Raw genomic sequence first — 12,983 nt, 5'->3', positions numbered from 1 at the left:
CATACCCCGGGCATCCTGGACCCTGTAGCTTGCTCCGCCCTTTACAAACACCTTCCCGGTGAGGCACCCCTCACCTCGTCATTGGGACTGCGTTAAGTCACTTCTTTCAACGAATCCCGGTGAGTGGATTTGTTTCTACTGTACTTGTACAGTGCCACCCTTGCTGCTTTCATACAGTCACCACATATAGCGGGGATGTGGTCGCAGCCGTTTTTGAGCTCCCCCACCATATGCAGCGACTGCAGATTTTCCAGTCTGGCTTGGAAGTTTCAGCACCTGTCCTTTAAGACAATCCCTGACTTTTGAGAATATTTTCCTGGGTTAAAAAGTAGTCTCATGTGCCAGAAAATACAGTATCTCTAATGTGGTTCTCCCTCTTTTCCTTCTGTCTTTGGATTTGCCAAGCATTGTAATCTTTTCTAACAAGTCACATTTTACATATATCATGTCATCTCATGATACTGTCAACATACAACTGCCTCAATTTTGTCATCTTGGTTTCTAGAGAAAATCCCGTCCTGGCTTGCTCTGTGACCCAATCATTTGTATTTTTAGCAATCCATGGTATCCTTAGAACTCTCTTCCAGCACCACATTTCAAATGCATTGCTTTTGTTCCTGTCAGCTTTCTTCCCTGTACAGCTTCCATATCTACACTTACCAATCGGAAATATGATTTGGATGATGTGGACTTTAGTATCTCCTGCTTGGTCTTTATACTTTAGGATCTAATCTAGTTCCTCCATACTTTCTGGCCTTATGGTGCATCTGCACTGAATAATTAGTGTATTTTTACACCACTTTAACATTTTTATTGTGTCAGAAATAGCTTGAGAAACTGCAAGTTGCTTCTAGTATGAGAGAATTGGCCGTCTGCAATGACGGGACGCCCGGATGTGTGACCATCCTGTGGGAGGCTTCTCTCATGCCCCTGCTTGGGAAGTTGGAACTGACAGATGGGAGCTAACTCCGTCTCATGGATTTCAGCTGCCGACCTTTCGGTCAGCAGTTCAGCTGGCACATTGCGCCACTGCAGCTACTTACCACTTAACTGCCATGACTTAATGCCCTGGAATAATGGGAGTTGTAATTTTACAAGGTCTTTAGCCTTCTCTGCAAAAGAGTGCTGGTACCACGCCAAACTACAAATCCCAGGTTTAATTCTACAGTACAGAGTGCTCTACAATTAGATTAGTGACTACATTTACATTAGTGACATTGCAGTCAACTAAAGCCACTGCATTCCATTAAAAATCTATTCTGCAAAAACTTGATCCCATAACCAGCATTTGAGCTTCTTCTGGAAGGCCATGAGGGAGGGAGCAGATCTGATCTCATTAGGGAGGGAGTTCCACAGACAAGGGGCCACCACCAAGAAGGCCCTGCCTCTCATTCCCACCAAATGCGATTGCGATGGCGATGGTATTTAGAGCAGGGCCTCTACAGACAATATTAAGGTCCTTGGGGGTCCGTAGAGGGAGATAGGTTCTTTGTTATGCATCTTAACATAATACAAATTATTAGTGGTCGTTATGCAAAAGTTGAGAAAGAAATTAAGCTTTAAAGTTTAGCTTCACAGCATTGAGACATGGCAGTTAAAGTGGTGATAAACTGCATTGATTTTGCAGCATAGATGCATCCAACATGTTGAAATAATCTTGTGATAACTGACATATTATCATTTTGGAATAGAGGCAAATTTGCTAGCTGGCACTGTTGCCCTAACAGTCATCTCATCTCCTTCTGATGGGGGCGTATTGCTTTACAGTGAACAACAAGATCATGCACAAAAACCTAAACGTAGTCCATTAAAATCCAATAAGCCTCCGTGATGGATGCCTCCTTTCTTGCAAAGACATACAATTTGGTGAATGAAGGTGGAGACCTTTGGCTTCGCTGGACATAAAATATTACAGTACGATTCATTCTAGGAACATTATGTAGTCTTGTCCAGGGAGCGTAACAGACACAAGAATACAGAGATTATGCCAGCTGCTCCCTTATGTGGTTACTTTATGAAATGCTGATGGGCGCTCATGAATTTTAAGACAGAGCTCTTTTGAGAGGTAGCAATTACATTGCAGCAGATGGATTTTTTCCCCCTGCAAAGCTGCTCTGGGTTTGCCTTAGCATTTTTGCTCTGCCTTTCGGGGTGTGTTTATAAGTCACAGGAAGAAATTCAGAGGTAAAAATGGAAAGAGAAAATTGGTTTTCTTTATTCAATCGTTTAAAAAATGTACAGAACATCTGTTTTTTTTATTTTAAACATTTTATTAGCTCATTATGAGCAAAGCAAAATACATTGGGTAGTTAAAACATTTATTTGCTTGACACAAGCAAACAACAGATTAGGAAAGACAGGAACAGAATCTGTAAACAGTGGGCTAGGGGTATGAAGTAATCCTTGCGTAGAAGGTTTCCTTTCAGAGGAAGTTAGCATTTCTTAGCAGGAATAATTCAGTTATCAGAGACGTTGGGATGTGTAGTTTCTTAGGATGCATCTACACTGTATTAATGCCGATTCACGCCAATTTAACTGCCCTAGTGCAATGCTAAGGAACGATAGAAGTTGTAAATTTACAAGGTCTTTAGTCTTTTCTGCCACTTTGTGCTGGTAACTGATCACTACAACTTCTATTATTTTACTAGTCAGGCCCGTAGCCAGGATTTTGATTCGGGGAGGGGGGGTGAGTTTAGTTCATGGGTTGAGTCTGAGTGAAAGAGAGTCTACCCTAGCAAACCTTTTGTATCGTTACCTCAATACCCCCATGCATATGGAATATATTGAGCATGGTGATCAGATCATGATATGAATAAACATAATAGTTTAAATAATGCACCACCATGAGAATTTCGGGGGGGGGGGGGCTGAAGCCCCTCAAGCCCCCCCCCCCCCCACAGCTACATGCTTGCTGCCACATGTTGCTGTGGCCAACCTTCCCTCCCTCTTTCTCTCCTCTTTTCTTTCTCTCCTTCCTTGATTCCTTCTCTCATTCCTTCCTTCCTTCTCTTCCGCTTCCCTTCCTTCACCCCCCCCCCCATTTTGTTTCCCTTCCTCTTTCTCCCCTTTCTTCTTTCTCTACCTATTCTTGGACTGCAACTCCCAGCAGTCCTCCTGATCAATCTATCTACCTATCTATCTCTATCTAATCTATTTGTCTGTCTATCTATCTATCTATCTATCTATCTATCTATCTATCTATCTGGAGGATTGCTGGGAGTTGCAGTCCAGGAATACGAAATTGGAAATCTGCAGGGATTGAGATACTCTCAAAGAAATCCAAGGAGAAGAAAGCTTGCACCTTGGAAGCAGTACATTTGGATCCTCCTCCTCTCCTAAAGGGCCTGGTATAGGGGATGCTGGGAGCTGTAGTCTAGAAGAGAGTGTGGATATGCTATTGTGTGTTTTGTTTGCTAGGGGAGTCATTTTTGCACATGTGCTGTAGCATCTTTTTGCTTTTTTGACTTTTAAGTCCCTTTGTTTTTCAGTGTTTTTATGACTGATGGCTACCCGTTGGCCTGATAGGTGTATTGTGTCCAAATGTGGTGTCAATTCATCCAGCAGTTTTTGAGTTATGGTAATCCCAGAAATTGACATTACATATTTATTTATATAGATTATATTGAGACATGGTAGTTAAAGTGATGTCAAACTCCATTAATTCCACAGTGTAGACCAGGTATGGGCAAACTATGGCCCTCCAGGTATTTTGGACTTCAACTCCCACAATTCCTAACAGCCTCAGGCCCTTTCCTTTTCCCACTCAGGCACTTAAGCGGCGGGGGGGGGGGGGGGGGAGGAAAGGGCCTGAAGCTGTTAGGAATTGTGGAAGCTGAAGTCCAAAATACCTGGAGGGCCATAGTTTGCCCATGCCTTAGTGTTGGAAGCTAAAAACTGGTAGAAAGGGATTAGGAATACTTGCCTAATTAATGGAGAAACATTCTTATACAACTAAACATTGCAGTGGATACATAAGACGAAAAGATTGGTTCATCTTTATTGACTCTACAAATAATCATTCACACCGTCCTCAACTTCCAACACACCAGGAAACATTTTGGAACACCTGGGGTTTTCTTTTTCCACAGGGGGGAAATTATGCAGTAAAAATGGTGCATAACCTTTCATTTGCCAGAAACACTTTTTTTAGTATTTCTGTATTTTCCTTTGTGTATACCTCATTGCTTTTTAGCAGAGATACAATATATGTGATATGCTTCATTATATTGGAATTCACTGGGTGCATCTACACTTCTGAATTAATGCAGTTTGGCTGTAGTTTGTCGAGGCGCCAGCACTCTTTGACAGAGACTGCTAAACACCCTGTAGAAACACAGTTCACATTATTCAATTGCATTGAGCCATGATAGCTAAAGTGGTGCCACACTGCATTAATTCTGCAGTGGATATCAGTGGTTCCCAACCTGTGATCTGTGGACCACCAATGGTCCCCAAGAACGAAAATATGGTCAGTGGGCTCACCATTACTACACCGTTGCCTCAAAACCATGCAGAAACAAGAGTGACTGGTCTTGCGAAACCTCTTATTGTGCCAAGGCAACAAGAATGTTGGGAGGGGACAGACTGACTATCCACAAAAGATTACTATTACCACATCAGCTCTAGATTATTAAATATGGTTTTCTGTGGGCAAGCAGATGGTGATTACTAGATGGCATATGTTCTGTATCAGAAAGTAGAACTGATGTGGTCTATCCAATGCCATTTTCTGAATCAGCACCCCAAATAACCAAACCAGATCTAAAATTGACCAAAAACGGATTCATAACCCTTTTGGTACTCACATTGGAGAGTGGTCTCTGGTCAAAGTGGTCCCTAGTAAAGTGGTCCCTGTAATGGCACGCCCGAGCCTATGGTAAAACAATAGTGTCTGGCTTTACTCGGGGTCTATCTGTATACCTTCTGCTAAGATTAAGCAAACAGAGGCACTTTAGGCAAGGTGAAAAGATAACCAAATGAGTTTACTGAAACAAGATGAATAAAGGGTTAACTCAACTGGGATTATCATAAGTTAACTTAAACAATACATAACAAAAGGAGATTTTGCTGGCTGCAGTAATCTCTCTGGAATATTCTGCCTGTGATGGATTACAAATTGTTGCTTATAAACTGCCTTGGTCTTCTTTCCTGTGAAGCTTAGGATGGTTATAAGTTTCTGTGCAGGCATGTAGCCGGGGGGGGGGGGGGGGGGGGGGGTTGGGGGCTGGGGGGCTTCAGCCCCCCCCCCAATGATGGTCTGCGAAAAGGCCTTACTGGTACATTATTTAAACTGTTATGTTTATTCATATCATGATCTGATCACCATGCTCAATATATCCCATATGCATGGGGGTATTGGGGTAATGATACAAAAGGTTTGCTAGGGTAGACCCTCTCTCACTCAGACTCACCCCCCCCGACTCAAACTCAGCCCCCCCCCCCAAATCAAAATCCTGTCTACGGGCCTGGTCTGGTGGTATAATAATACTGCTAACTGCAGGTGCTAAGGATGCCTGATTGAATTCCTTGGGCCTAGGATTACCAGACAATCCCAAACCTAAGTCACAGTAGCTCTGCTGTAGAAAAGGAAGGAGTCCAGTAAAGAGCTCTATACAGGGAAATGGAATAGACCAACTAAGGCTGGCCTCTGAGGAGTGTTATGCTCCACCCAAAAACTAATACAGAAGAAGGTAGCTACACTATTGGGAAAATCTATAAACAGGGGGAACTAAAGCAGAGAAGAGGAGAAGGCAGAGCCAAGACTTCACAGTCCCTGATCAAGTGGTCCTTGGCTTAGAAAAAAGGTTGGGAACCCCTGGTGTAGATGCACCCACTGTCACAAGACACCGCAGTGGTCATACTCTTGCATTGCTTTAAAATGGGCTTTAGAGTCCTTCTTATCCGCATGTGATCCTGTCCTGAAACTTCTTGGTCAGGGTAACCAAAGGGAACATGACCCGGTGAGTATTTTCTGTGCCAATCTTGTTCTCTGCAGTCATTTTGCAGTTTTTATAGTACGCCATAATTTGGTCTGCCCAAATTGCAACTTGCATTGTGTGAGAACATCACAACCCGAGTCTTTCTTCCAATTTTACAATGAGGGAGTGACTTTTCTCCTCAATTTGAACATTAAGCACTGAACGTGGGTGTTAAAGGCTCCCAGTAATAGGAATATGTTGCCATAGACACATCTTTTTAAGGACGACATCCACATGTATTGCGTAATACTGAAGTAATACAATGAATGGTTATTTCACAAGGGCCTGAAATTACTACATTGTAATAAGGTAATTACAGGTAATCAGAAATTTTGACTTCTAGCAAGGAATTGCTCATGATTTTGAAATATTTGCCCCGTTAAGGGTACAGGTGAGGCATAAATTCTATGATTCCTTATTTTCCTACATAGCATGGGGAGGGAGAGAGAATGTATTCAGACTTATGTTAATGTTATTGATTAACATTTCCCCACCCTTTTAGGATTTCTAGTTGCAGCATTTAGTTTCAAATCCCTCTATCAGATGTAAACTGAAAGCTGTTCAGTCATGTGATTGTACAAAGAAATATTGATAAATCGAAGATTTAGTTCTTGAAATGTCACTTAATTGTGTGTATAGCTTGTGTATAAGGCTATATGTAGAAAGCCAACATTGTGTAGTGGTTTGAGCACACAACTACAATTCTGGAGACCAGGATTTGATTCCCTGCTGCACCATAGAAATCCACTTTTGGGTGAGGGCCATATAATCCAGAATATCAAGGCAAAAAAAAAAATCCCACAATATCTGCTTTGAACTGGATTATCTGAGTCCACACTGCCATATATCCCAGTTCAAAGCAAAAAAAAAAAAAAAGAAGAGATCACACAGGCCATCCAGTCGAACCCTGTTCTGTCATGCGCTGGGCCTGTAAAGAATTTCCTTTAGAACAGGACGTGCAACCTTTGCCCAGCGGGAAGCCAGGGAGCCCAAAGAGAAGTTCTCAGAGGTTTTCCACCACAAATGATCTTTAGATGGCTTGTGAAGTATAACAAAGTTCTTTATTAATAAACAATCAAACAGAAACTTCTCTTGTTTTCAGAAAGTTAAACAAATGATTCCATGCTTTTATGCAACTGGTGGCTTCCTAAACTTGCCCACGAAGGACAGGCAACTGTCTTCAATAACTTCTTCTTTACTTTAAAAGAAAATCCCCTTTTTAACTTCTCCCAGGCTGACTGTAATCTAACCCTTACTGATGTGGGCTCTGCTACCGGGTCGAACTACGTCTCGAAGCACCGAGTGGACCTACCAGTAAAGGCTTGGGTATTCTCCAGCTGAAGTTCTTTGGTCTTTCAAACTGTTCACCCTCCTAAATTCCTCAAGGCTTTAGAGCTGTTTCCCTGGAAATCTTTGGGTGCTCTTAAGACTGTTCTCCCCCTGGAAGGTCTTAAGGGTTGAAGCTTTTGTACAGGGAAAGCTTGCACATGTCCTGTACATTAGTTTTCCTTGCTGAGACTAACTAAAAATGGCTCCCTTTCCTTCCCAATTGCCCTGAGCAAGGGGTGGAACCAAAACTTAATGATGATGGACAGGTGACTTGCCCTATGACTGCAACCAAAGGAAGCCACCTATTTGCAGAGTCCCTGAAACCTTGGACTGCAAACAAACATTTAATACAAAGCAAATAAAGTTGGAGCTCCTGGTACAGCCGTACTAGCACAGCAGGATCCAATTGGTTCCATTCACTAGTGTGCAAACTGCAGTCCCTTGTGTTGTATACAGCTCATATGGCCATGTATGGCATCCAGCGACACCCAATTTGTATATTTTATCACACTCCCTAGGAAAGAGGGCATTTCCACCAAGCTTTCCCTAGGACCATTTTAGGATTTGAAGTCTTTAAAAAAACCTAGAAAATGTAGGAAATGACTTCTGCTATGTTCGTGTTTTTTTATGGAGGGGTGTCTCCATCATTTCATGGGGGACTGAGATGGTCACTTAGTTCCTCTCAGTTGCCTACTAATGGAAGAAGTATCAAGTTCTCACCCTGTGCCTATGTGCCTGCTATAAAAAATCTTGTTCTAGTCTTTGCCTTTCCGTATTCCTTTGTAGCCAATGTTGGGGGCACTCCAGTCCAGAGGATTGGTGGGCGGGGGATCATTTTCCCTTCTCAATGCCATCTGTCAACAGATGAACCTTTGACTTGAAGGCACCCTCCAAGAAAAACCCTCAGTCACACCAGCGTCAGGGAGAGTGTTAACCAGCCTGTGCTTCTGATCTAATCAGGTTCTTTAAAAAGCCAATATCAAAAACACTCCTACGACAGCTCTTTGCCCAATCCTTTATTTTTGTTGTTACTTATTTTGGTCTCGTGTGACGCAGAGCCTTGAAAAAGCAAGGGTTGACACTGCTGTCTGCATGTCTCTCTTTCTTCTCTCTGTGTGGAGCAAACCTACTCCAGTGATTTCTTCTTTGTTTGTCCCTCCCCCCCCACCCCCCCCAATGAATCATCTCTCACAGCTGATCCTCCTCCTCTCACTGTACATGAAAAGCAAACCCTTTTACAGTCCAAATAGGTTTGATATTTCTCTGAGCCATGCCTGTTTTTTTCTCTAGAGACCAAGAAACAAAAATCACCAGCCATTACACGTTAAGATCTTTGGCTGTCAACACTTCAAATGGGTTGTTGTGAGTTTTCCAGGATATATGCCCATGTTCCAGAAGCATTCTCTCCTGATGTTTCACCCACATCTAAGACAGGCATCCTCAGAGGTTGTGAGGTCTGTTGGAGACTAGACAAGTAAGGTTTATATATCTGTGGAATGATGTCCAGGGTGGGAGAAAAAACTCTTATCTGTTGGCAGGTGTGAATGTTTCAATTGGCCACCGTGATTAGCATTTAATGGCTGTGCAGTTTTCAAGGTGTGGCTTCTTACTTCCTGGGGGCATCCTTTGTTGAGAGGTCATTAGCTGTCCCTGATTGTTTCTTGTCTGGAGCTCCGCTTGATTAGCATTTAATGGCTACCTTGATTAGCATTTAATGGCTTAGCAGTTTCAAGGTCTGGCTTCTTCAATCAGGGCCAGCTAATCACCTCCCAACAAAGGATTCCCCACAGGCAGTAAGAAGCCAGAGCTTGATCAAGTTGGCCAAATGAAACATCCACATTTACCTCAAACAGACAAGACTTCTTTCTCCCACATTCCACAAATATATAAACCCATTTTCCAACCTACCTCACAACCTCTGAGGATGCCTTCCATAGATGCAGGTGAAATGTCACGAGAGAATGCTTCTGGAACATGGCCATACAGCCCGGAAAACTAATAACAACCCAGTCATTCTGACCCTGAAAGCCTTCGACAACACTCCAAATGTTCATTCTTTCTGCCTAGGTGCAATACCTTACATTTCTCTCTGTTGAAATTCAAATTAACAAAATTAATTTCAGCAGAGAAATGTAAAAAAAGCCAATGTAGTTCTTGGCAGCGTCAAAAGGAGTATAGTATCTATCTCAAGGAAAGCCATAGCGACACTTATTCTGCTTTGTTCAGACACCACCTGGAATATCTAGTTCCGGGTACCACAATTGAAGAAGGATATTGGTAAATTGGAATATGTCCAGAGAAGGGCAAACAAAATGTTAAACTGTCTGGAAGGTATCAGCTGTGAAGAACAGTTTAGGAAGCTGGATAGGTTTATCTTGGACACGAAAAGGTTAAGAGGGATCATGATAGCCCTATTTAAACATTTGAAAGGATGTCATTTTTTATGTCAGGAGCAACTTGAGAAATTGCAAGTCTCTTCTGGTGTGAGAGAATTGGCCATCTGCAAGGACGTTGCCAGGAGATGTCAGGATGTTTTGATGTTTTAGCACCCTTGTGGGAAGCTTCTCTCATGTCCCTACAAGGAAAGCTGGAGCTGAGAGAGAGAGCTCATCCGTGATGTCAGCAAGTTTGTTTTGTGCTGCTCTTGAAAGGAGGACATGGAGGAATTAAATTTAAATTCCAGGAAAAAGTATTCCACCTAAATATTAGGAAGAACATATTGATGGTAAGAGCTGACAACAGTGGAATATTCAATTCGGGAGTATGTAGGCCAGTTGGTCATTTCTCAGGAGTGCTTTGATTGTGTGTTCCTGCAAGGTAGTGGGTTGGACTGGATGGCTCTTGTGGTCACTTCTATGAATCTATGATTCTATGAAAGTTTAGGTTTCAAAAATAAGCGCCTGTCAGCCAAGCTGTTTAATCAAAGCAGACCATGTTTTCTTGACTCTCCCACTTAAAAACTGCTGGTCTTATTTTCCTTCTATTGCATGGACATTGGAAAATGTTTTAGAATGTGCTCATTAGCGTCTTTCTTCATGGTTCAACACTCTCACGCTGCTTGGAACATAAAGTTGGTGTTGTCCATCCAATCTTTGTTTAATAGCCTCCAACTGGGGAGAGTCCACCACCTCCCAAGTCAGGCAGCTTTTACAATCAGGAAATTGTTCCTAATATTGGGTCGTAATGACGTTTCCTGAAATTTGAATTCACTTGTATGAGTCCTATCCCCAGATGAGCAGAAAACAAGCTCAGTCTATGATGACTTCAAATATTTAAAGATTACAGCTTGTTCCATCCAAAGCAATTGGAGGAATTTATTGTAATGGATATCAGCAGGGTCCATGGCAGAAAACAAGGTGCTGGCATGGGTATGAGATCCACCAAACATATGCTTGCTGAAGCTTGGGTTCAGAAGACAACAGAGCTGAATACAAACCATCAGTATTTCTGTTGCACTCACTTAGGACACCTTCGAAATCCTGGAGATCTAGTACTTGGATTTGACTTGGTTGATTACAATCTGAATGATGAATTTGCAAGTAATTCACATAGCATTCCTGATGTGATTCTTATTAAAAAGAGTCATGACCACACTAAACACCAGTGTTGCAGGAACTGGAAACTGAAAGAGTTATAATGAGATTTTTTTTTGTCGTGTCAGGAGTGACTTGAGAAACTGCAAGTCGCTTCTGGTGTGAGAGAATTGGCCGTCTGCAAGGACATTGCCCAGGGGACGCCCGGATGATTCTGATGTTTTATCATCCTTGTGGGAGGCTTCTCTCATGTCCCTGCATGATGAGCTGGAGCTGATAAAGGGAGCTCGTCCACCTCTCCCCAGATTCGAACCTGCGACCTGTCAGTCTTCAGTCCTGCCGGCACAGAGGTTTAATCCACCGTGCCACGGGGACTCCTAGAATGAGATTGAGATGATGAAAGACAATTCTGGAATTTCCCAGAAGATCTGGAAGAAGATGAGACAATTAGAAAAAAATGTAAATATTTACAAAAATTCAGGTATTTCAGTGGAAAGCGACACAGATGATGAGGACATTCCTTGGATCAGTCTTGCTGAAATGTTGGAAGATCTCCAGATATCTCAAGATGCTACTGGTGGAGAGGGTGCTAATATGTTGACAGAATAATAAGGGATATTACGAACGTGAATACTTTTTCTCTTAGGCAAAAAGTGGTAACTACAAAAATTAGTTGGATTTCAATCATATACTCAACATGCAATATTACAAAAGTGTTCAACCATAAATCCTGATGGAAGCATTAATAAAGGTTGGGGAAAGGGTAAAAAAGAGTACTGTCCTATCATATTTCTGCAGGAGTGTAACCATGGAGAGAGCAAAATGAAGGGATTGCTTCCTCCCCAAAAGAATTTTGCTTCCTAAATGGAATTTTCTGTCATTCTCCAAATTTTGAACTGTTCAAATTCAATCAAGCGTTTAGATAAGAGGGAGACACAGTGATCAGAGGATTGTGATCAGAACAAATAGATGTTTATGTGTGAACAATTTTTAATGTCTCACTTTATGCAATGCTAAGATGTTTGGGGATTGAAGCAAGTCTTAATGGGATGGTGGGATGCTGATTTGAAAGGGCAATGTCCTCATTGCCTCCTTCCCAACATAACTACTATGCTCAACTCTCAAATGATTGCAATACATAAGTTCTATAATCCTTTAAAAATCCACATTAAATACAAATTGAAGCATAGGTTCAAAAAGTGGAAAATACAAAAATTAGTTGGATTTCAGCTATACACTCATCATGCAATATTGCAAAAATGTTCCTCAATAAATCCTGATGGAAACATTAATAAAGGTTGTGAAATGGCAAAAAAGCACAGTTCAAAAGTTGCTCTTCCAAAGGTCTGCCCTCCATTGGCTCCATCTCTTTTAGCTCAAGTAGTGATTCGTTGTGCTTTAAACTTCAGGACCTCCATGCATGACACTGGTGGAACTTCATATTTTGCCAGGGTCAAATGGAATAGCAGCTATTAGCATGCAAAACACTGGGTACGGTTGATATTGCCTCATTCCGCAGCTGCACAAGGATGTTTTTGAGCTGTAGATAGCATCAGGCAGTTATGTTTTGCTGAATATATTTAAGCAAAAGAATATTTATGCTTTTCTCATTAAAATCAGGGGAGCACAGGCTGTTTGGGAATAACTAAACATTTGAAGAGCCTTCAGAAATGTGTAATTACTGGTGGGGAAAAGCTCATTGAAAATTCAAATCACAATAAATTGGGTAGCCCTCAAAGTTCCACATAGATAAGTTTGTTAAATTGTTTCTGTGTCCTGCTTTGCACAAGACAGCTTCTCTTTGAAGACTTATCCGCAGGAAGCATGTTTACATACACTATCTTTTTTTTCTGCAAAAAATCCTGGATTTTATACAAAAGCGACCATTTTGTTTCGATAGGTCTTTGGGCATTGTATATAAGGAAATGGAATAATGTGCTTTATACTGGCAATTGGTTGCTTCTTACAGAGTATGTTTTTAAATTTTTTATTGACAGTTTAATTGTACTAAAACTGGTATACATATCCTGTAGATAACATCAGGCAGATCCCATCTGACTTTCAATTTGAACAGGACAAGCCTTGGTTGGGGACTGCCAAGGAAATCTGGCACTGTATGCCAGTGCTACTGAAAGTGGTGGTC

General features: G+C 41.8%; 1 protein-coding gene and 1 pseudogene across 12 annotated transcripts in view; both read left to right on the top strand.

Moving 5' to 3' along the window:
* Window positions 1-11,489, top strand: part of LOC132769755 (60S ribosomal export protein NMD3-like) — a 32,310-nt pseudogene extending 20,821 nt beyond the window's left edge.
* Window positions 1-12,983, top strand: part of DLG2 (discs large MAGUK scaffold protein 2) — a 1,355,349-nt gene that overhangs the window by 415,250 nt on the left and 927,116 nt on the right. The window lies entirely within an intron of this gene.

The sequence above is a fragment of the Anolis sagrei genome, chromosome 3, assembly GCF_037176765.1.
Source record: "Anolis sagrei isolate rAnoSag1 chromosome 3, rAnoSag1.mat, whole genome shotgun sequence".
NCBI lineage: Eukaryota > Metazoa > Chordata > Lepidosauria > Squamata > Dactyloidae > Anolis > Anolis sagrei.
This window is presented reverse-complemented; position numbering and strand designations above follow the sequence as displayed.